Source organism: Leucoraja erinacea, chromosome 1 (genome assembly GCF_028641065.1).
Source record: "Leucoraja erinacea ecotype New England chromosome 1, Leri_hhj_1, whole genome shotgun sequence".
NCBI lineage: Eukaryota > Metazoa > Chordata > Chondrichthyes > Rajiformes > Rajidae > Leucoraja > Leucoraja erinaceus.
In genome coordinates, this window is record NC_073377.1 from 16911540 (window position 1) to 16936804 (window position 25265).

The 25265-nt window shown below is 42.9% G+C and overlaps 1 protein-coding gene across 5 annotated transcripts in view; it reads right to left on the bottom strand.

Moving 5' to 3' along the window:
• Positions 1-9641: 9641 nt before the first annotated feature.
• Positions 9642-25265, bottom strand: part of LOC129710892 (zinc finger and BTB domain-containing protein 7C) — a 166382-nt gene continuing 150758 nt past the window's right edge. For 3 of the 5 annotated variants that reach the window (XR_008725767.1, XR_008725770.1, XR_008725759.1), the window contains exons 6-7: positions 13862-14944; positions 9643-10955 (exon numbers count right to left, since the gene is read on the bottom strand). The gene's annotated coding sequence lies outside the window, so the exon portion shown is untranslated. Of the gene's footprint in view, positions 10956-13861; positions 14945-25265 lie in introns of all 5 variants that reach the window. The other 2 variants (XR_008725784.1, XR_008725778.1) reach the window with 1 other exon arrangement.

Consider the following 25265-nt stretch of genomic DNA (forward strand, 5'->3'; position numbering starts at 1 on the left):
CAACTCCAGATTTATCAGTAGAAATTCCCCCAAATAACACCTTAACAGTATTGCTCTACAGAAGGGTCTCAACCCGATCCGTCACCTATTCCTTCTCTCCATAGATGCTGCCTCATCCGCTGAGTTTCTCCAGCATTTTTGTCTACCTTTAACAGTATTGCTGCTCATTTGAGAGATAACTCAAATTTCCACATTCAAGAAGAGGAGACTTCGTCTTCTTTACCTTTAGTCCACAAGAATAGGCCAAGCAGCCATGTGCATTTGAGTGAATTGCAGGCTTTTGAAAGGTACAGACAAGGCACAATGGCACAGTAGCAGTGGAGTTGCTGCCTAACAGCACCAGAGACCCAGGTTTGATCCAGACTGCAGGTTCTGTCTGTATGGAGTTAGTACATTCTCTCTGTAACTGCGTGGGGTTTCTCCGGGTGCTCCGGTTTCCTCCCACATTCCAAAGGTGTGCAGGTTTGTAGGTTATTTGGCTTCTGTAAATGCCAATGCTGCATCGGGGATCATGTTGCAGAAGCTGGTTTACAAAAAAACCAAAGTGCTGAAGTATTTCAGTGGGTCAGGCAGCATCTCTGATGGTCATGCAAAGGTATTTTGGGTCGGGTCTTTCTTCAACACTGCACTAATATCCTTGGAAAAAAACTCCCAGGTCACCTCATGCCAGGGACATCAAGCTGCAGAGCTGGCGGGTCGTCTAGGACCACCTGCACAAAAAACATGCCTCCTGTGTGCACTGTTCTTCACCAGCCTGTCCAACCCCCTACTGACATCCTTGGAGCACTCTTCAGCATCACTCCCGGATACCCTCCTCTACCATAACAGCCCTATCATGGCAGAATCTATTTTCTCAGAGGCTATATTCTTCAGTAGCTTGGAAAGTATTGTATCTTGCCTGCATTATAAAATGCCTCCCCTTTAAGAGCTGCCATTAGAGATCGCAATCACTGGGCTAAATTCCTGCATGCTTTATATTCTTGCAACTGGTTTGCAGAGGATGCCGCACTGAAACTGTCCAGTTCAGCATTGTTGGTAAAAATGTTACTCTCCAGCATCCATTGGGAATAGTCGGGGCCGGCTGGTCAAACAAGCAGGATGGTCAAGAGAACATAAGAAAATGGAAGCAGGAGTAGGCCATCTCGCCAGTCATTCAACAGGATCATATGTGATCTGTCGCAGGTCTTATCATATGACCATATAACCATATAACAATTACAGCACGGAAACAGGCCATCTCGACCCTTCTAGTCCATGCCGAACACATATTCTCCCCTAGTCCCATATACCTGCGCTCAGACCATAACCTTCCATTCCCTTCCCGTCCATATAACTATCCAATTTATTTTTAAATGATAAAAACGAACCTGCCTCCACCACCTTCACTGGAAGCTCATTCCACACAGCCACCACTCTCTGAGTAAAGAAGTTCCCCCTCATGTTACCCCTAAACTTCAGTCCCTTAATTCTCAAGTCATGTCCCCTTGTTTGAATCTTCCCTACTCTCAGTGGGGAAAGCTTTTCCACGTCAAATCTGTCTATCCCTCTCATAATTTTAAAAACCTCTATCAAGTCCCCCCTTAACCTTCTGCGCTCCAAAGAATAAAGCCCTAACTTGTTCAACCTTTCTCTGTAACTTAGTTGCTGAAACCCAGGCAACATTCTAGTAAATCTCCTCTGTACTCTCTCCATTTTGTTGACTAATCCTCCCCTCAGTGTCCACATTTCACTAATCTTGCAAACTAAATTCTGCCTCCTTTTTAAATACTTCTAGTGCACTAGCCTCTACAACCCTCTGGGATAGAGGATTCCAGAGATTCATCACCCTTTGCAAGTTCTTATTCGTTTTTGTGCTTTCTCCCCGTGACTGCATGGGTTTTCTGCGGGTGCTCTGGTTTCCTCCCACATTGCAAAGACACCCAGGTTTGTAGGTTAATTGGCTTTGCTAAAATTGGAAATTGTCCCTAGTGTGTAGGATAGTGCTAATGTACGGGGTGGTTGATGTCAGCAGGGCCTGTTTCTGCTGTATCTTTGAAGTTAAAAGTAATGACAGTTTTTTAAAGAACGATTTTTCTATTCTTGCAATAAATTTTACTTCAGCAAAAATGATTACAATGCAATCAGTTTGGAAGGCTGAATTATTCTAAGAGAGATTTAATCAAAAATAGTCAGAAAAGGGAGATTTTACTCTATTTTGTTCAAACAGGGATTCGGTTCTTAGTGAATTGGCAGCTGTTTTAGAGGATCCTCAGTGTACAGATCAGTTTGCTGTGATATACAGTGCCCTCCATAATGTTTGGGACAAAGTCCCGTCATTTCTTTATTTGCCTCTGTACTCCACAATTAAAGTTTTGTAATAGAAAAAAGTCACATGTGGGTAAAATGCACATTGTCAGATTTTAATTAAGGCCATTTTTACACATTTTGGTTTCACCGTGTAGTAATTACAGCAGTGTTTATACATAGTCCCTCCCCCATTTCAGGGCACCATTATGTATGGGACACAGCAATGCCATGTAAATGAAAGTAGTCATGTTTAATGTTTTGTTGCACATCCTTTGCACGCAATGACTGCTTGAAGTCTACGATTCATGGACATCATCAGTTGTTGGGTGTCTTTTCTGGTGATGCTCTGCCAGGCCTGTATTGCAGCCATCTTTAGCTTATGCTTGTTTTGGGGGCTAGTCCCATTCAGTTTTCTCTTCAGCATATAAAATGCATGCTTGATTGGGTTCAGATCGGGTGATTGACTTGGCCACTCAAGAATTTACCATTTTTTATTTTTGAAAAACTTCTTTGTTGCTTTAGCAGTATGTTTGGGATCATTGTCTTGCTGTAGAATGAACTGCCGGCCAATAGTTTTGAGGCACACAAAAATGCTGGAGAAACTCAGCGGGTGCAGCAGCATCTATGGAGCGAAGGAAATAGGCGACGTTTCAGGCCGAAACCCTTCTTCAGCCAGCCTTCTTCAGACAAAATAGTTTTGAGGCATTTGTTTGATCTTGAGCAGATAGGATGTGTCTGCACACATCAGAATTCATTATGCTACTACCATCAGCAGTTGTATCACTAATGAAGTGAGCCAGTACCTTCAGCAGCCATACATGCCCAGGCCATAACACCCTCACCACTGTGTTTCACAGATGAGGTGATATGCTTAGATCTTGGGCAGTTCCTTCTCTCCTCCATACTTTGCTCTTGCTATCACTCTGATATAAGTTAATCTTCGTTTCATCAGTCCACAAGACCTTTTTCCAGAACTGCGGATGCTCTTTTAAGTATTTCTTGGCAAACTGTAACCTGGCCATTCTATTTTTGCGGGTAACCAGTGGTTTGCATCTTGCAGTGTAGCCTCTGTATTTCTGTTCATTAAGTCTTCTGCGGACAGTGGTCATTGACAAATCCATACCGGAAGATTATTTCTGATCTGTCAGACAGGTGTTTGGGGCTTTTTCTTTATTATAGAGAGAATTCTTCTGTCATCAGCTGTGGAGATCTTCCTTGGCCTGCCAGTCCCTTTGCGATCAGTACGCTCACCAGTGCTCTTTCTTCTTAATGATATTCCAAACAGTTGATTTTGGTAAGCCTAAGGTTTGGCTGATGTCTTTAACAGTTTTATTCTTGTTTCTCAGTCTTATGGCTTCTTTGACTTTCATTGGCACAACTTTGGTCCTCATGTTGATAAACAGTAATAAAAGTTTCCAAAGGTGATGGAAAGTGGAGGAAAGACTAGGTGCTGAGAGCTCTCTTATACCTGCATTAAGGAGGCAATTAAACACACCTGAGCAATTACAAACACCTGTGCAGCCATGTGTCCCAAACATTATGGTGCCTGAAATGGGGGGGGAACTTTGTACATGACGTCACAATGGGATCCCGATATTCATTTACATTAAAAATAGCAAATTTCAAAAATACTCAGTTTTAACCAAATTCTTGGGGAATTAATTTACAAAAAAAACATTGTGATTTTCATTGTGTGAGTGTGGGGGGGGGGGGGGGGGTGGGGATAGGTTTCACTTACACCAAAAACATTGCAATTTTCATTGGGTGGGGGGGGGGGGGTGAAGAGTGGTGAGTGGGGGAGCAGGGGGATAGAGGGAGTGGAGGACGGTAGGGAGGGGATAGTGGGAGAGGTGAGGAGGGAGAGAGTGGGGAGAGTGGGGAGGAGGTGGGGAGTGGAGGGCAGTGGGGGAGGTGGGGGGGTGGGATAGATGGTGGATGTAGGGATAGGAGGGGGGTTATGGAGGGAGGGAGTGACAGAGGGTAGGGGGAAGGAGAGGGTAGAGGTGCAGGAGGAAGTGGGGGATGGGAGGAGGAGAGGGGAAAGAAGAAGGAGGGGGAGGGAGTGCTGGGGGATGAGGGGGAATGGAGGATAGGGGTAGGAAGAGGGATGGCGAGGCGCAGTTGGGGGAAGGTTGCCGTGGCTCGCGTCACAACGGGGATCTCTGGCGTCACAACGGGAACCTCTCAGCCGCGCCTGCGCAGTTGGGGCCTATGAGTGAGTGGTGAAATATTGCCTTGGGGATGGGGCTCAACTGGTCCCACTTGGTCTAGTCTATTATAGAACTACTAACTCCCACAGCTATCTGGACTATACAGTACTCCTTCCCACCTTGCCTCCTGCAAGACTCTATCCATTACCTCCTCTATTCCTTACCTCCTGCAAGACTCTATCCCTTACTCCCAATTCCTCTGTCTACACTGCATCTGTGCCCAAGATGAGGTGTTCCATACCAGGACATTCATTCACTCAGTCTGCCTAAACCTACCAGATCTCCCGGTTGCTAAACACTTTAACTGCCCTCCCATTTCCACACTGACCTTTCTGTTTTGGGTTTTCTCCATTGTCAGAGTGAGACCCAGTGCAAATTAGAGGAACAGCACCTCATATTTCGCTTGGGCAGCTTACACCCGACAGGTATGATATATTGATTTCTCTAACTTCAAGTTATGCATGGTTTCTCTCTCTCTCTCTCTCCATCCCTCCCCCTTCCTAGTTCTTCGTCCAGTCTGCCTGTGCCCCTGATTAAATTTTACCTTTCTATGCGTCGTTGTCAGCTTCCCCTATCTAATAATGATCAATTCTACATTTTCCTTGAAAAGCATCCCCTTTGATATCTCGGTTTCATGCCTTACCCTTCCTTATCTCTCCCCTGAGAAGGGTCTCGACCTGAAACATCACCCATTGCTTCTATCCAGAGATGCTGCCTGTCCCGCTTAGTTACTCCAGCATTTTGTATCTATCTTCGATGTAAACCAGCATCTGCAGTTCCTTCCTACACAGGTTTAGGTGTCCTTGAGATTTCTTGAAAGGCGCCTATAAATAAAATGTATTATTATTATTATTATTATTATTATTATTATTATTACACAGGAGAGTTAGGAGTCGTTTAGTTTATTGTCATGTGTACCAAGGTGCAGTGAAAGGTTTTTGTTGCGTGCTATCCAAAGTAAGAGTACATTACCAGCACATCTGGGAAGGGGTGTCAAAGACTAGATTGATTCAGGAGCCAGAAAGCAGCGGGGAAGAAGCCATTCTTAAGGCGGGACATCCAAGCTTTCAAATTCTTGGACCTTCTCTTAGAATGTCTAAGATAGAAAAGAAAATGACCAAGACGGCAATCTTTGACAATACAATCTTTGACAATACAGCCTTTCTGATGCACTGTGGAGTTTTAATGGCTAATCCCAGGGTCCATTGTAAGGAGGGTTTATTGTAGTGTGTGGAAGCTGGAGTTCAGCTTTAACTGGAATGTTAAATATCTCCCCCTGCTGGTACAATCAAATTGTTCATGTTCACTGTTGAAGTCGTAGTTCTGGGATTATTTCTGCAAGCTCTCCCTTTGTTGTTTCACTCGAGTTCCCATAAATCTTTTGCTAAAGTTACGATGCACAATTAAGGGAAATCTTGCAGAATTCAACTTCCCCATTTTCAATAGTTTCGCAATCCTTAATTAAAATCCGCGTTCACAGGGGTCGGTGCTGGGGCCACTGCTCATCACGTTGTATTTAAATGATTTGGATGAGGGGATCAAAGGCTTTGTGGCTAAGTGTGGATGATATGAAAATAGGTGGAGGGGCAGGTAGTGTAGAGAAAGGAAAGACTTTGCAGAAGGACTCGGACAGTTATTCTGTGTTTCTTGATTATTCTGTATCTTCTCTCTTTCTATTTTTTTATTTCTTTATGTACAACTACTACGGACTGACGCAAAACTGCATTTCGTTGTACTCGTACTTGTATTTGTGCGATGACATTAAAGTTGAATTGAATTGAACAGTTACGAAAATAGGCGGAGGAGCAGGTAATGTAGAGAAAGCAGGAACTCTGCAGAAGGACTTAGACAGGTTGGGAGAGTGAGCAGAGAAGTGTCAGGTGGAATATAGTGTAGCAAAGTGTGGATTTATGCATTTTGGTAGTAGGAATAAAGGTGTAGACGATTTTCTTTTTTTTTAAATACATTTTATTGAGCCATCAAAAAATGGGTACAGATTATGTTGCCATTTCCAAGCTCATTTTTTCCAAATGTACATATTAATAAAAACCCCAGAACATTTGTGTATTATACAAACAATATGGATGGGCATGTTTATTAAAACAACATCTAAAAAAATAATAATAATAAATAAATAACGGGGGGGAGTGAAAAATAAAAATAAATAAAAGCATAAGTAAAGTGCAGGTGACTACAGTACATAGGGAGCAGTTCAGTGCAATAATTCTTTGTGAAGAAATGATTCACACCCCATTTCTAAATGGGGTGTGAATCCAGAAATCGGAGATGCAAAGGGATTTGTGAGTGTTCCCAAAAAGTTAATCTGCAAATCAAATCGGTAGTAAGGAAAGCAAACTCAATGGAAGCATTTATTCGAGTGGGCTAGAATACAAAAACAGGGATGTAATGCTAAGGCTTTATAAGGTACTGGTCAGGTGCATTTGGAGTACTGTGAGCAATTTAGGGCACCATGTCTGAGGATGTGCTGGCTGTGGAGAGGGTCCAGAGGAGGTTTACAAGAATGATCCCAGGAATGAGTTGGTTAACATATGATGAGCGTTTGCCGGCACTGGGCCTGTACTCGCTGGACTTCAGAAGAATGAGGGAGGACCTCATTGAAACGTACAGAATTGTGAAAGGCTTGGATAGAGTGGAGAGGATGTTTCCACCAGTGGGAGAGTCTAGAACTAGAGGTCTCAGAATTAGACGTTCTTTTAGGAAGGAGATGAGGAGGAATTTCTTTAGTCAGAGCGTGGTAAATCTGTGGAATTCATTGCCACAGAAGGATGTGGAGGCCAAGTCAATGGATATTTCTTTAAGGCAGAGATTAATAGATTCTTGATTAGTGCGGTTATCAAGGTTATGGGGAGAAGGCAGGAAAATGGGGTTGGGAGGGAGATAGGTCAGCCATGATTGAATGGTGGATTAGATGATGGGCCAATTAGCTTAATTTTGCTCTTATCATTTATGACCTTATAAGTGACAAGCACTGTGCCTAGCGTTACCAAGTTTAAACCCAACATGGAGCAATGCAGGAATACAATACTGTCCAAACCAAATCCAAACCAATTCCTCAGAGGGGAACCTGGGGATGATTCCCAAAAAAACCACTATCCCAGATTTTCTTAGTCATGTAAGACACAAAGATAGGGTAGAAACAAGGAACTGCAGATGCTGGGTTATACCAAAGATGGACACAAAGTGCAGGAATAACACAGCAGTATCGCTGGAGAAAAAAGATAGGTGACGTTTTGAGTCCTGACCCGAAATGTCACCCATCCTTGTTCTCCAGAGATGTTGGCTGACCCGCTGAGTTGCTTCTGCACTTTGAGTCTATCTTTGGTATAACCCAGTCAAAAACACTAAAGTTTGCTCGGTTGTAATATTGTTGTTTATTTGTAATTGGGGAATTTGGTGGTGTGTTGAGGTTGGTTACCTGTCTTTCAACGTGTTTGAGTTTATTGAAACGTTTGATGATGTGGAGTGTTGTCTACCTGAGTGATGAATAATCTGTCATATTCATGGTCAACCAAATAATGAGGATTTCGAGGGGAATGTACAACCTCTGCTTTGTTCTTCTAGACAAAATAAGGTGATAGCCACAGAAAGTTTCCAAAAACATGATGAGATAAGGTAATCAATCTTGGAAGGGAGTAACAAATTTACGTTTACTAAATTAATATTTCTTCTGGGAGTGTAGACCTTGCAGAAATAGAAGGACCCAAACAGAACAGGAACAAAAGAAGCCCCTTGAGACATAGAACATAGAAAAGTACTGCACTGGGCAGGCCCTTTGGCCCACAATGAGTATGCTGAATATGATGCCAAGATAAACAACTCTTGAGACACAGCTTGGACTAGTGTAGGATCCTGTAGAAACGTCTTCTGTGTGGAGGATGTGAGTGAAATCAGTGAAGAAGTTGATCAATGTGAAAACGAGTTCAGCGAACCGGAGGTATAATTGGGGAATATACATGGTACATAGTGAAGAAGATTATCAAATATTACAGCAGGATATTGATCAGCTGGTGTAGGCTGATGAATAATAAATGGAGTTTAATGCAAATAAGTATGAGGCGTTTGTGAAGTCAAACCACGGCAGGGCTTTCATAGTCAATGGCAGGGTTCTGGGAAGTGCTGTGAAGCAGAGAGATCCAGGAGTGCAGGTGCATTGTTCCTTAAAGATGGTGTCACAGGTAGATAGAGTGGTCAAGAAGGCACATTGGCCTTCATCAGCCAGAGTATTGAGTATAGAAGTTGGGAGATTACAGTACAGTTGTACAAGACGTTAGCAAGGCCACATTTGGAGTATTGTGTTCAGATTTGGTTGCCCTGTTATAGGAAAGATGTTAAGCTGGAAAGAGTGCAGAGAAGATTCATGAGGATGTTGCCAGAACTCGAGGGCCTGAGCTATAAGGAGAGGTTGAGCTGGCTCGGACTTTATTTCTTGAAACCCAAGAAGATGTTGAATAATTTTATAGAAGTGTATAAGATCATGAAGGGGATAGGGTAAATGCACATGAGTGCATTTGTAATGAGTTTGTAATGAGTTTATGGTGAGAGGGGAAAGATGTAATCGGAACCTGAGGGGAAACGTTTTCGCACAAAGAGTGGTATATATATATGGAACGAGTTGCCAGAGGAGGTAATTGGGGCAGGTGCTATCACTACATTTATGGGACACTAAACCAAGTGCAGACCTGTTGGGTCTGCTCCCCCAAAGCAATATTCCAGTACTCATCCATTCCCCCAACGCAACCCGTTTGGCTTTTTTTTAACTTTAATCATGAATAACCCGGGGGGGTGGGCAGGGGGCAGGGGGTGTGACACTCGGCAGGTTGAGAGTCCAATGTGATTGGTGCACTGTAGGAGGAGGGTAGTGGGGGTGAACGGGGGTGGGGGGTAGATGGCGGGTGGTGTGTCACTCGGCAGCTTGAGAGCCCATTGTGATTGGTGTGCACAGGAGAGTGGTGGGGGGGTGGCGGGGGGTTGGTGGGAGGGGGGGGATGAGGGGTGGGGGGTGGGGGGGGTTGGGGTTTGAGCGCAGGGAGTGCCGCTCCCTCCCGGAGTAGCCCGTCCTGCCCTGCCTTGTAATGTTACTGATTTTTTTTTTTGGCAAAATGGGTGAGTTTGAAGAAATTGGTTGTATTTAAAATGTCAACGATGAATAACTTCGGAAATATAGGTGGAAATGCGACGGGAAGATGTTTATCGCCACCACGGGAAAAATGTGAGTGGGCTGTGTGAAAATGGGAAGGCTGTGGCCTAGCGTTTGGAAGAAGATATGAATTCACCAGATTGACACACACAGAGACACAAACAAGACAAAGATGCTTAGTTATATAGAGAAGATTTGGACAGGTAAGTGGATAGGAAAGGTTTAGAAGGATATGGGCCAAATGCAGGGAGGTGGGACTAGTGTAGATGGGGCATCTTGGTTAGCATGGGCAAGTTGGGTCAAAGCGCCAGTTTCCATGTTGTTTAACTATGATTCTCATTGCGAATGAATTAAACATTGTTCAATCACAACTAAACATCCCCATTTCGGAGGTTTAGTTTATTATTGCCACAAGAAACGAGGTACAAAACTTTTTGTTGTGTGCTATCCAGAAAAAAAAAGACTGTACATGATTACAATTAAATCATGATTGCATGGCAATCATTGATGAAACAGCTGAAAATAGTTGGCCCTGTTTTTTTCTTTCTGTTGAGCTCCCAGATGTCCTGGAGTAAGGATGAATGTCCAAAAACTAGTCAGTCTGAGGAAGGGTCTTGACCCAAATCATAATATATCCATGTTTTCCAGAGATGTTGCCTGACCTGCTGAGTTACTCTAGCACTTTGTGTCCCCTTGTGCTTTCTGCAGTGCATCCATAGAAATTTGAAAGAATCAATGAAGACTCGACAAACTTCCTAATTCTCCTCAGGTAATATAGTTGGTGGTGTAACTTCTTGGCTATTGCATCAATGTGTTTGGTTCATGACGGATTGTTGGTAACATTATCATCAAGGAATTTGAAGCTCTCAAACATTTCCACTTCGGCACCACTGATGCTCATAGGGGCATATTGTCCGCCATTCCTCCTGAAGTCGGCAACAAGCTCCTTCATTTTGCTGACATTGAAGATGAGGTTATTGTCCTGATACCATGTTACTAACTCCTTCCTGTACTTCGTCTCGTCATTGTTCATGATTTGGCCCACCAGATTGGGCCCACACAATGCAAACTTGTAGATGGAGTTAGGCCAGAATGTGGCTGTACTGTCGTGAGTATAAAAGTAAGGGAGTGAGAATGCATCCTTGCGAGGCTCTGATGGTGAAAATTATTGTGGAGGAGGTGTTGTCACCAATCCTCATGGATTGTGGTCTTTTATGTAAAGTGAGATTCCAACCACTGGACTGTATTTTCTTCCAGAAGCATTGACTGCTGATTTACAAGGATTCTTCATGCTACATCATCTCAATTGTAGATGCAAGGAGCATTCGTAATAAGGTGGATGAGTTGAATGTGCAGATAGCTATTAATGACTATGATATAGTTGGGATCACGGAGACATGGCTCCAGGGTGACCAAGGCTGGGAGCTGAACATCCAGGGATATTCAATATTCAGGAGGGATAGACAGAAAGGAAAAGGAGGGGGGGTAGCGTTACTGATTAGAGAGGGGATTAATGCAATGGAAAGGAAGGACATTAGTTTGGAGGATGTGGAATCGGTATGGGTAGAGCTGCAAAACACTAAGGGGCAGAAAACGCTGGTGGGTGTTGTGTACAGGCCACCTAACAGTAGTAGTGAAGTTGGAGATGGTATCAAACAGGAAATTAGAAATGCGTGCGACAAAGGCAAAACGGTTATAATGGGTGACTTCAATCTACATATAGATTGGGTGAATCAAATTGGCAGGGGTGCTGAGGAAGAGGATTTCTTGGAATGTATGCGGGATAGTTATCTAAATCAACATGTAGAGGAACCAACGAGAGAGCAGGCTATTTTAGACTGGGTATTGAGTAATGAGGAAGGGTTAGTTAGCAATCTTGTTGTACGTGCCCCCTTGGGCAAGAGTGACCATAATATGGTTGAGTTCTTCATTAGGATGGAGAGTGAAATTGTTAATTCAGAAACAATGGTTCTGAACTTAAAGAAAGGTAACTTTGAGGGTATGAGACGTGAATTGGCCAAGATTGACTGGCAATTAATTCTAAAAGGGTTGACGGTGGATATGCAATGGAAGACGTTTAAAGACTGCATGGATGAACTACAAAAATTGTTCATCCCAGTTTGGCAAAAGAATAAATCAGGGAAGGTAGTACATCCATGGATAACAAGGGAAATCAGGGATAGTATCAAAGCGAAGGATGATGCGTACAAATTAGCCAAAAAAAGCAGCATACCGGAGGACTGGGAGAAATTCAAAGACCAGCAGAGGAGGACAAAGGGCTTAATTAGGAAAGGAAAAATAGATTATGAATGAAAACTGGCAGGGAACATAAAAACTGACTGCAAAAGTTTTTATAGATATGTGAAAAGAAAGAGATTAGTTAAAACAAATGTAGGTCCCTTGCAGTCAGAAACAGGGGAGTTGATCATGGGGAACAAGGATATGGCGGACCAATTGAATAACTACTTTGGTTCCGTCTTCACTAAGGAAGACATAAATAATTTGCCGGAAATAGCAGGGGACCGCGGGTCAAAGGAGTTGGAGGAATTGAGTGAAATCCAGGTTAGCCGGGAAGTGGTGTTGGGTAAATTGAATGGATTAAAGGCCGATAAATCCCCAGGGCCAGATAGGCTGCATCCCAGAGTACTTAAGGAAGTAGCTCCAGAAATAGTGGATGCATTAGTAATAATCTTTCAAAACTCTTTAGATTATGGAGTAGTTCCTGAAGATTGGCGGGTAGCAAACGTAACCCCACTTTTTAAGAAGGGAGGGAGAGAGAAAATGGGGAATTACAGACCAGTTAGTCTAACATCGGTAGTGGGGAAACTGCTAGAGTCAGTTATTAAAGATGGGATAGCAGCACATTTGGAAAGTGGTGAAATCATTGGACAAAGTCAGCATGGATTTACGAAAGGTAAATCATGTCTGACGAATCTTATAGAATTTTTCGAGGATGTAACTAGTAGCGTGGATAGGGGAGAACCAGTGGATGTGGTGTATCTGGACTTCCAGAAGGCTTTCGACAAGGTCCCACATAAGAAATTAGTATACAAACTTAAAGCACAAGGCATTGGGGGTTCAGTATTGATGTGAATAGAGAACTGGCTGGCAAACAGGAAGCAAAGAGTAGGAGTAAACGGGTCCTTTTCACAATGGCAGGCAGTGACTAGTGGGGTACCCCAAGGCTCAGTACTGGGACCCCAGCTATTTACAATATATATTAATGATCTGGATGAGGGAATTGAAGGCAATATCTCCAAGTTTGCGGATGACACTAAGCTGGGGGGCAGTGTTAGCTGTGAGGAGGATGCTAGGAGACTGCAGGGTGACTTGGATAGGCTGGGTGAGTGGGCAAATGTTTGGCAGATGCAGTATAATGTGGATAAATGTGAGGTTATCCATTTTGGTGGCAAAAACAGGAAAGCAGACTATTATCTAAATGGTGGCCGATTGGGAAAGGGGGAGATGCAGCGAGACCTGGGTGTCATGGTACACCAGTCATTGAAGGTAGGCATGCAGGTGCAGCAGGCAGTAAAGAAAGCGAATGGTATGTTAGCTTTCATTGCAAAAGGATTTGAGTATAGGAGCAGAGAGGTTCTACTGCAGTTGTACAGGGTCTTGGTGAGACCACACCTGGAGTATTGCGTACAGTTTGGGTCTCCAAATCTGAGGAAGGACATTATTGCCATAGAGGGAGTGCAGAGACGGTTCACCAGACTGATTCCTGGGATGTCAGGACTGTCTTATGAAGAAAGACTGGATAGACTTGGTTTATACTCTCTAGAATTTAGAAGATTGAGAGGGGATCTTATAGAAACTTACAAAATTCTTAAGGGGTTGGACAGGCTAGATGCAGGAAGATTGTTCCCGATGTTAGGGAAGTCCAGGACAAGGGGTCACAGCTTAAGGGTAAAGGGGAAATCCTTTAAAACCGAGATGAGAAGAACTTTTTTCACGCAGAGAGTGGTGAATCTCTGGAATTCTCTGCCACAGAGGGTAGTTGAGGCCAGTTCATTGGCTATATTTAAGAGGGAGTTAGATGTGGCCCTTGTGGCTAAGGGGATCAGGGGGGTATGGAGAGAAGGCAGGTACGGGATACTGAGTTGGATGATCAGCCATGATCATATTGAATGGCGGTGCAGGCTCGAAGGGCCGAATGGCCTACTCCTGCACCTAATTTCTATGTTTCTATGTTTCTAATTGACACCTTAATGTTACAAGGTGGCATCATCTCAGCATACCAAACAGCAAATTCTCATCATGAGAGAAAAGTCTAATTCAAATTTCCATGATGACTTTTGAAAATATTACAATGCCAGAACAATTTCATTCATGCATTCAAAATCAAGATTCCAGCATTCTGAAAAATAAATGCTCTTAAAATGGTGGAAATGCTTAATAGGGGAACCAGCATCAGTGGAGAAATAAACAGTTAACATTTTAGGTTTATTTGCTTTCACCAGAACTTCATGTATACATTTAAGATGTGGAAGGAGTTTTAAAGGGCATTTGTTTTAGACAGAGCGGCATTTTTACACAGATATCTGGGTGTGCACCATACCTTTAAGGCATAGAATGATACAGACCTAATGTGAGCAGGTTATTGTAAATGGGCAAATAATGTTGGCATGGAAGGGGTGGTATTGTGCTGTACACTCTGTATATCGTTCTATTCTCATGTGATGTTCACTTTGAAGTAGTTAAGCAAGCATTTGTGTCCCTATAATATATAGTTTTTAACCACTAGAGGGAATCCATCAAAGTTTCTCAGTGTATGCAATATGCTCTGGCTTTAAAGAGATTCAGCAATTGACAATATATTGAAAACATCACCCATATTTTTCGATAGAAGCTTCAGACCTATCCTAATCACCTTAATCAGATGGACATTCATAATGGTTCATTGGTACTTTATTTGTCACACATACTGAGGCACAGTGAAATTCATTTTTGTTTACAGTTCAGTACAAGTATCACTGGATATAAGCACTTGGTTACATCTTAGATAAACATCTCAGATACAGTACAAGTGTATAGCAGTAGTTCACGGAGACAGTATACAGAGTATCAGTTTGGTGCAATTTTCAAGTCCCAGTTGTTGTAAGTGCAGGAATCTTGACCTGACCATAAAGGCCCATTGTCCTGGCGGTGTTGCAGGGTTGGCCTGGCCAAGCGTAGCCATTGGTGTCCTCCGCTGTAGGCCACGTGCGGTCCATGTGCTCGGCCTCTTGGAGTGGCGCCCATTCCAGCTGAGCCCCAGGCTGCTGTCGGGCCCATTGCTGTTTATCATCTATATCAAAAATTTGGATGAGAACGTTCAAGGCATGATTAGTAAGTTTGCAGATGACACTAAAGAGGGTGGTATTGTAGATAGCAAAGATGGTTGTCAAAAATTGCAACAGGATCTTAATCGGTTGGGCAGGTGGGCTGAGGGATGGTGAATAGAGTTTAATACAGAGAAATGTGTTACATTTTGGGAAGTCAAATCAGGGCAGAACCTACACAGTGAAAGGTAGGGCTCTGGAGAGTCTTGTAGATCAGAGGGATGTAGGAGTGCAGGTACCCAGTTACTTGAAAGTGGCATCACAAGTAGATAAGGTGGTCAAGAAGGCTTTCAGCACATTGGCCTTCATCAGTCAGAGTGTTAAATATAAAAGTTCGTGGGTAAGGCCGCATTTGTAGTATTGTATTCAGATTTGGTTGCCCTGTTACAGGAAAGATGTTAAGCTGGAAAGGGTGCAGACAAGATTCACGAGGATGTTGCTAGGACTTGAGGGCCTGAGCTATAGAGAGAAGTTGAGCTGGCTAGGACTTTATTTCTTGGAATGCAGGAGGACGATGTGGTGATGTTATAGAGGTGTATAAGATCATCAGGGGAATAGATATGGCACAGTATATGCCCAGAGCAGGGGAATCAAGAACAAGAGGACATAGGTTTAAGGTGGGGAGGGATAGATTTAACAGGAACCTGAGGGGCAACCTTTTTACACAAATGCTGGCAGATATATGGAACAAGCTGTCAGAGGAGGTAGTTGTGGCAGGTACAACGTTTTAAAAACATTTGGAAAGGTACATGGATAAAATAGGTTTATACGAAGCTGTTCTTGAACTTGGAGGTAAAGGTTTTCAGGCTCCTGTACCTTCTTCCCAATGGTAGCAAAACGATGAGAGCTTGTCCAGGATGCTGTGCATCTTTAATGATATTAGCCGCCTTACTTTGTCCCTCTGACCTTAAAGCTATGCCCTCTGGTCTTTGACATTTCCACTCTGGGAGAAAGGTTCGGACTGTCTACTCTCTGTATGCCTCACATAATTTTACATCGGGACCCCTCAACTTCCGTTGCTCCAGAGAAAACAATCCCAGTTTGTTCATCCTCTCCTTATAGCTAATGCCATCTAATCCCCACAATGTTTCAGATGCAACCTGATCAAAATGCAATAAATCTTTGAAACCATGAAGATTCAGACAAAATTGATCTCAACAGGATGCAATTTTCAAAACTATAGGAATCTAGAAGATATTTTAGTCAAATGCTTTAAAACATTGGAAAATTCACTTCAACCATCACTCATCCTTTGAAATAGAAACATCGATTTGTGTTGTCAATAATACAGCTGTGACCTCTGTAGGCAAACAACTCATTGACAATCATTCCTTAAACTCTTTACTGGAAGAATGATAGATTTCATCAGAAGGATCCACAGAAACATATTTTAGTCGAGGAGCTGCATTTTAGGAAAGTGGAAAAGGAACGAGAAAAATTAATCTTTAAACAAAAGTGATTTTTGTGATTTGGCTTTTACAATGACTGGCTTCATATGTAAAGGTCAACAAGTCATACCAATGTCACTCCCAACAATCATCATCAAAATGTACAGTAAACATATTTATCCACATACAAAGATACAACTTTTATTTTCCACCCCTAGGTAGCAGAGATGGGGATATCATCACTTGGTACTCCCAGTTTTAGGAAACATTATTTAAGAGAATAAGTTGCTTGGATCACACACTTCAAAAAAAACAAACTTTTGTTCATAAAATTAGAAACATAGAAACATAGAAAATAGGTGCAGGAGTAGGCCATTCGGCCCTTCGAGCCTGCACCGCCATTCAATATGATCATGGCTGATCATCCAACTCGGTATCCTGTACCTGCCATCTCTCCATACCCCCTGATCTCTTTAGCCATAAGGGCCACATCTAACTCCCTCTTAAATATAGCCAATGAACTGGCCTCAACTACCTTCTGTGGCAGAGAATTCTAGAGATTCAACACTCTGTGTGCACTGTGTTGCACTAAACATCATTCATGTTATTCTCTTTATCATGTATCTGTACACTGTGGCTGGCTCAATTGTAACCATGTCTGTGTGAAAAATGTTTTCCTCATCTCGGTCCTAAAAGATTTCCCCCTTATCCTTAAACTGTGACCCCTTGTTCTGGACTTCCCCAACATCGGAAACAATCTTCCTGCATCTAGCCTGTCCAACCCCTTAAGAATTTTGTAAGTTTCTATCAGATCCCCCCTCAATCTTCTAAATTCTAGCGAGTACAAACCGAGTCTATCCAGTCTTTCTTCATATGAAAGTCCTGACATCCCAGGAATCAGTCTGGTGAACCATTCTCTATGGCAAGAATGTCTTTCCTCAGATTAGGAGATCAAAACTGTACGCAATACTCCAGGTGTGGTCTCACCAAGACCCTGTACAACTGCAGTAGAACCTCCCTGCTCCTATACTCAAATCCTTTTGCTATGAATGCTAACATACCATTCGCCTTCTTCACTGCCTGCTGCACCTGCATGCCTACTTTTAATGACTGGTGTACCATGACACCCAGGTCTCGTTGCATCTCCCCCTTTCCTAATCGGCCACCATTCAGATAATAGTCTACTTTCCTGTTTTTGCCACCAAAGTGGATAACGTCACATTTATCCATTTATCCACATCATCCACGCTACCTCCTAGCATCCTCCTCACAGCTAACACTGCCCCCCAGCTTCATGTCATCCGCAAACTTGAAGATGTTGCATTCAATTCCCTCGTCCAAATCATTAATATATATTGTAAATAGCTGTGGTCCCAGCACTGAGCCTTGCGGTACCCCACTAGTCACTGCCTGCCATTGTGAAAAGGACCCGTTTACTCCTACTCTTTGCTTCCTGTCTGCCAGCCAGTTCTCTATCCACATCAATACTGAACCCCCAATACCGTGTGCTTTAAGTTTGTATACTAATCTCTTATGTGGGACCTTGTCGAAAGCCTTCGGAAAGTCCAGATATAACACATCCACTGGTTCTCCCTTATCCACTCTACTAGTTACATCCTCGAAAAATTCTATAAGATTTGTCAGACATGATTTACCTTTCATAAATCCATGCTGACTTTGTCCAATGATTTCACCACTTTCCAAATGTGCTGCTATCCCATCTTTAATAACTGATTCTAGCAGTTTCCCCACTACCGACGTTAGACTAACTGGTCTGTAATTCCCCGTTATCTCTCTCCCTCCCTTTTTAAAAAGTGGGGTTACATTAGCTACCCTCCAATCCTCAGGAACTACTCCAGAATCTAAAGAGTTTTGAAAAATTATCACTAATGCATCCACTATTTCTGGGGGCTACTTCCTTAAGTACTCTGGGATGCAGCCTATCTGGCCCTGGGGATTTATCGGCCTTTAATCCATTCAATTTACCTAACACCACTTTCCCGGCTAACCTGGATTTCACTCAGTTCCTCTATCTCATTTGACCCCCGGTCCCTGCTATTTTTGGCAGATTATTTATGTCTTCCTTAGTGAAGACAGAACCAAAGTGGTTATTCAATTGGTCTGCCATGTCCTTGTTCCCCATGATCAATTCATCTGTTTCTGACTGCAAGGGACCTGTATTTGTTTTAACTAATCTTTTTTCTTCACATATCTATAAAAACTTTTGCAGTCAGTTTTTATGTTCCCTGCCAGTTTTCTTTCATAACCTATTTTCCCTTTTCTAATTAAGCCCTTTGTTCCTCCTGTGCTGGACTCTGAATTTCTCCCAGTCCTCTGGTAGGCTGCTTTTTCTGGCTAATTTGTACGCTTCATCTTTTGTTTTGATACTATCCCTGATTTCCCTTGTTATCCACGGATGCACTACCTTCCCTGATTTTTTTTTTTGCCAAACTGGGATGAACAATTGTTGTTGTTCATCCATGCAGTCTTTAAATGCCTTCCATTGCATATCCACCGTCAACCCATTAAGAATTAATCGCCAGTCTATCTTGGCCAATTCACGTCTCATACCCTCAAAGTTACCTTTCTTTAAGTTCAGGACCCTTGTTTCTGAATTAACAATGTCACTCTCCATCCTAATGAAGAACTCAACCATATTATGGTCACTCTTGCCCAAGGGGTCATGCACAACAAGACTGCTAACTAACCCTTCCTCATTACTCAATACCCAATCTAGAATACCCTGCTCTCTCGTTGGTTCCTCTGCATGTTGGTTTAGAAAACTATCCCACATACATTCCAAGAAATCCTCTTCCTCAGCACCCTTGCCAATTTGATTCACCCAATCTATATGTAGATTGAAGTCACCCATTATAACTGTTTTACCTTTGTTGCACGCATTTCTAATTTCCTGTTTGATGCCATCCCCAACTCCACTACTACTGTTAGGTGGCCTGTACACAACTCCCACTAGCGTTTTCTGCCCCTTAGTGTTTCGCAGCTCTACCCATATCGATTCCACATCCTCCAAGCTAATGTCCTTCCTTTCTATTGCGTTAATCTGCTCTCTAACCAGCAACGCTACCCCACCTCCTTTCCCTTTCTGTCTATCCCTCCTGAATATTGAATATCCCTGGATGTTCAGCTCCCAGCCTTGGTCACCCTGGAGCCATGTCTCCGTGATCCCAACTATATCATAGTCATTAATAGCTATCTGCACATTCAACTCATCCACCTTATTACGAATGCTCCTTGCATTGAGACACAAAGCCTTCAGGCTTGTTTTTACAACACTCTTACCCCTTATACAATTATGTTGAAAAGTGCCCCTTTTTGATTTTTGCCCTGGATTTGGCTGCCTGCCACTTTTACTTTTCCCCTTGCTACCTATTGCTTCTACCCTCATTTTACACCACTCTGTCTCTACGCTCACACATTTAAGAAACCCTTTCCCTTTAACTCCATCCTCAACTATCCCATTCGACACCCCACCGCCCTTATTCAGTTTAAAACTACTCGTGTAGCAGTGGCAAACCTGCCTGCTGGAATGCTGGTCCCTCACCTGTTAAGATGCAATCTATCCCTTTTGTACAGTTCCCCCTTACTCCAAAACAGAGCCCAGTGATCTAAGAATCTAAATCCCTGCCCCGTGCACCAGTTCCTCAGCCACACATTCAGGTCCCGTATCTCCCTGTTCCTGCTCTCGCCAGCATGGGGAACTGGAAGCAAACCGGAGATAACACCCCTGGAGGTCCTGCTTTTCAGCATTTTTCCGAGCTCTCTAAAGTACGCTGCAGAATATTCATCCCCTTCTTTCCGACATCGTTTGTGCCGACATGCACTACCACTTCCGGCTGTTCACCTTCGCCCTTGAGGATTTTCTGCACTCTGTCCGTGACATTCTGGATCCTGGCGCTAGGAAGGCAGCACACCATCCTCGCATCCCGTCTGTTGCCGCAGAAACCCCTGTCCGTACCTCTCACAATGGAGTCTCCCACTACAATGGCGTTGCCTGACGTTGGCCTTTTTGGTTTTGGCTCAATAGCCCTTTTTGCTTCGTAAGCCAGTCCGCAGCTCAGTGTAATAACGTCTTCTGTCCCAACAGCTTCTAAGTGGGTGAACCTGTTCACAAGAGGCACAACACCCGGGGACGTTTGCATTCCATGCTTCCCTCCCTTTCTCACTGTCTCCCACCTTCTCTCTTCCAAATAAAATTGAATGAGAACAGCAATTAAGTAGATTATCATGTACAACCACAACAGACTACACATATTAAAATGTAGAAAAGGAACTGCCTTCCATCACAAACTACAAGTAACTATATTCATAACCTATGGCATTTGAACTAGCTTTACTTGTCACATTGCCATCCCTCTCACTTATGGCTGACTCTCTCCTGATCTCTGACATGGCTTAGTAAGCGACTTTGTTGGAGGGGAATTGGGAATAGCACGTAAATGGCTGCCTATATCACATCCAATGGATTAGTTTAAAATATACATCTGTCTGTACAATGGATGCACATTACATTTTTTTTATTAGATAGCTTTTCCACCTGCTAGCAGCAACTGTCACCAATCTGACAAATTCATTTCAGTATATATATAGCTAGCCTACTTGTTACTCATTACATAAAAGTGTGTGGCTGATTCTTCCCTCAGGCTAACTAATTAATTGGTTAGTTTAACCTTGAAATCGGCTTTCCTTTAACTGCTTGCAATTTTGCCAATTTCACCCCATAGCTAATCCCTGCACCCACGGGCCTTGGCCTTGGCGCCTCCTTCTGCAACTCCATTCTGAGCTTCAGACATCAGTTTATTTTTTTATCAATTTAAAGAGTAATACAGAATGTATTAGTCAGTTTATGTGTACCTGGTTTCTATTCAGTGACCATCGTGTAGGTGGCACAGTGATGCAGCGGTACAGATTTGAGTTTGATCCTGACTATGGATGCTGTCTGTACGGAGATTGCACGTTCTCCCTGTGACCTAATGGGTTTTCTCCGGGTGCTCCAACTTCCTCCCACATTCCAAAGACGTGCAAGTTTGTAGGTTAATTGGCTTTGGGAAAATTGTAAATTGTCCCTTGTGTGTAGGACAGTCCTAGTGTATGGGGATCGCTGGTCGGCACGGACGCAGTGGGCCAAAGGGCCTGTATCTCGAAACTAAATGCAACTAATCTGTTAGAAGTTAGGTAAATGTGTTTATAAATCTGTAAATGAGACACATGGTGTAATTACACCTTCATAGGTATGATGTGATGCATGGTCTTGATTTAAAATGTCAACAATTCCTTCCTCTCCACAGATGCTGCTTGATCTGCTGAGTTCCACCAGCAGTTTGTTTTTCGCTCCAGATGACAGCATTTGTTTTCTCTGTATTTTCATTCATTGTTTATCGTCTGGAACAAAGTAGTACACAAGCCCTCTGTAACTCTAGCTTACTTCGAGACACTATTATGTATTGCATTTCCATTCTACAAAACTGACTCGGAACACCTCCAAATATAGTACTTGATGAGGTTAGTTCAGATCAGGGACAGCACAGTGGCGCAGCAGTTGAGTTGCTGCTTTACAGAGCCAAAGACCTTAGTTCGATCCTGACTACGAGTGCTGTCTGTATGGAGTTTGCACTTTTTCCGTGTGACCGTGTGGGCTTTCTCCAGGTTTTCTCCCACATTCATTCCAAAGATGTGCAGGTTTGTCGGTTAATTAGCTTCTGTAAATTGTCCCTCATGTGTCGGATAGAACCAATGCAGGGGTGATCGCTGGTCGGCGAGCCGAAGGGCCTGCTTCCATGCTGTATATGCTCTAAAGCTAAAACTAAAAAAATGTCATAACTAAAAGTCAGTCCAGAAAAAAAAAATAGCTGTTTGAACAAACATTTTTAACTACCTGCAAAACACAAAGTGCTGGAATAACATTTATTTAAGGATTAATAATTAGTAAACATCAGCAGACTTCAGGTCAAATAGAGCTGTATACGTCGCGTCCCTGTTTCCCCCTTCCCCCAACTTGCCACAGAAACGCCACGCATGTCCCGGCTACACGATGCCCCAGGTGTGTTCAACTCTGTTTGAACAATATAGAAGCTTGGATGTGGAATCAATAAAAGGTACAAGACCCTTCTTCCCATGAGACCAAATCGTGGAGTATGGTTACAATCCACAGATGCTGCCTGACCCCTGGTGTAGGAAGGATGATGGGGCAAAGGCAGGAGAAGAGAGTTGAGAGTGAGATCAGCTACTAGAAAGGTGTTGCCTGGGTTTCAACAACTAAGTATGCAGAGATAGGTTGAATGAGTTGAGCTTATGATCTCTGAGTTACACCGCACTTTGTGTTATGTCCAGGGGGACCTGATAGCAGGTCGTTAAAATGATGAACTACCAATGAGCACAGCTGATGATGTAGCACTAAGCAGGAATTTTTCCCTTTGTGAAGTTTGATAAAGGAATCATGCACAGAGGAAATGACTTCAGAATTTAGGGACAGAGTTTAGGGGTAATATCATGCCAGATGTTGGGCCTCAGAGAGTGGTAGCTGTTTGGAATGAGCTTTGAGCTGGAAGTGGTGGAAGCAGGTTCATTGGTATCATTTAAAAATAAATTGGATAGGCATATGGATGAGAAGGGAATGGAGGGTTATGGTATGAGTGCAGGCAGGTGGGACTAAGGGGAAAAAAAATTTTTCCAAGACGGACTTGAGGTTAAGATGGCCTGAACCTGCTGGATTGTTTAGGTTATATGGTTATAGGTTAATATGGCAGGTCCAATACAGATTTACCAAGGAGAACTGGATAAGCAATGTTTCAGGTCAAGTTAGATAGATTTCACGTCTTACTGTCCCTGTACATGAATGGACAACAGTCAAAAAGAGCATGTACTTAATGTTATTTCAGGAGCTTGGATTCAGATGCCAACTTGTGTTGCCAACTCTGGAAGAACAGGTTCTAATGGTGTGATGTGGACTATTTCAAAAAGAATATTTCAGCTTGATACCCTTACCTGCATACAGATGCAGGAACTAACCATTCCCTCCACAGATTTGCCTGATACTTGATGTCAAAGGGTTTATGGGGCATAAAGGCATAGATCGACAGGGGTTGAGAGTCCAGATTGGCTATGAGTTGAAGAAGGGTCTGACTTGAATGGGCCAAATTCCTTCTCTCCAGAGATGCTGCCTGTCCCGCTTATGACATGAGCATTTTATGACTTGGGCCATAGATCTGTGTAGCATGCAAACAGTGTTATGTCCCAGGATTCCAGCCAAGGCAGTTCGTTACCTGGTCCATTATGAACTTGCATTTGAGCCACACCCTGATCAGTAGCACTTAACAGCATGTACCTGACTAAACCTCTTTGAAGTGATAAAGGAATCATCACACTACAGCAGGTTGGCAGCTTTTCCAGGAGCAGAGACTGCTGTTTGAAACTCATGCCCCTGAGGCCTCTCTTCCCGCCTTAAGCCTATATCTTCTAGGATACTTAGAGCTGCACTGTACCAGAAAAAATTCAGTGTGTATCATTTTCCAATGCCTCATAATAGTGCAACCTCAATAAGATTATATATCATTCTTAAGCATTCCTAAACTTGAGGAGAAAGCCTTTTTCCCACCCTGTGGTTGAGTTAACTGAGTTGCACCTCTGGATGGTTTAGTTTCCTCGATCCTTGAGTATCTATACACTTCTCTTACAATACAGATATGCCATATAAGGTTGAGAAAGTTAATCCTGAACCAGAGCCATGACCAATGTTTTAGATATTCTTCAATACTTACTGACGAGATGAATTAAGTGGACAAAGTATGAGAGTAAACTTGTATATGTACATAAAAGTTATTTCAGGAGTTTGGATGTAAATTTGAAACTAATGTGTTCCCTTAGTTAGAAAGAAGAATTCAGGTGAGAACACTTTAGTTGTGGCTTCATAACAAAATTTCATGCTTGATCTGTCCAGTTTTAAAAAACACATGCAGGAACTAATGGAACCAGTGATAAATTTCTTTCTGATACTTGAGTCAAAGAGGAGTCTTGGGTCATAGAATGGAAATGGGTATATAGATCGACATCATCTTCCCTGTCTCCAGGTTGGGTCAGAGTCCTGAATTGGAGGGTGGCGACCAGAAACATTTTTTTTTTAACATAGAAATTAGGTGCAGGAACCATAGACCATTATCATCCTTCGAGCCTGCACCCGCCATTTAATATGATCATGATGATCGGAGAATATCAATAAAGTCAGCGTACCTGCCTTCTTTTCCATAGGGAGATCCGTTTGACACGTCTACCCATTCCTTCTCTCCAGAGCTCTGACTGTAAAACAGAGTTACCAAAGATTTGTGTATTAGTCTTGGGCCATAGATCTGTGTAGCATGGAAACAGGTAATATTGTTTTTTTAACGTTTATTGCCAACCAAGTTAGCATTTATGAGCTGGTTAGTTTGCTGTGCATTTTACAGACCCTCCAAATAATGCATACATCTACCTGACTAAATGTTCTTTTTGGGTACGTGACAATTCAAACACTCTTCCTCTTGTTCTTGAATCAAATCACATGGATTACTCGCATGCTGAAAATGGATTGTCCCTGATGGGACCCTCTTCCGGAATAAATGGGTCTTTTTGGAGTAGAGTCCACAGCGTCTGGTGGGATAAAGTCATGAGTGTTCATTTTATCAGGCCCCTCATATTTTCACACCTGTAAGGTTATCCCTCAGCCTCCTGTTTGCTAAGCAAGAGCAACCAGATGCCTTGTGAGGACCAGATTAAAAGAGTTTGAAAGAATGCCCACTTTCACATCGGAATGGTGCACCTGTTCTCCTGGATAAATGGGAAGTGCTGATAACATTCTCTTACCATTTACTATATGCCATAATTCCTTGAAGAAAGATTTCAGCGACCA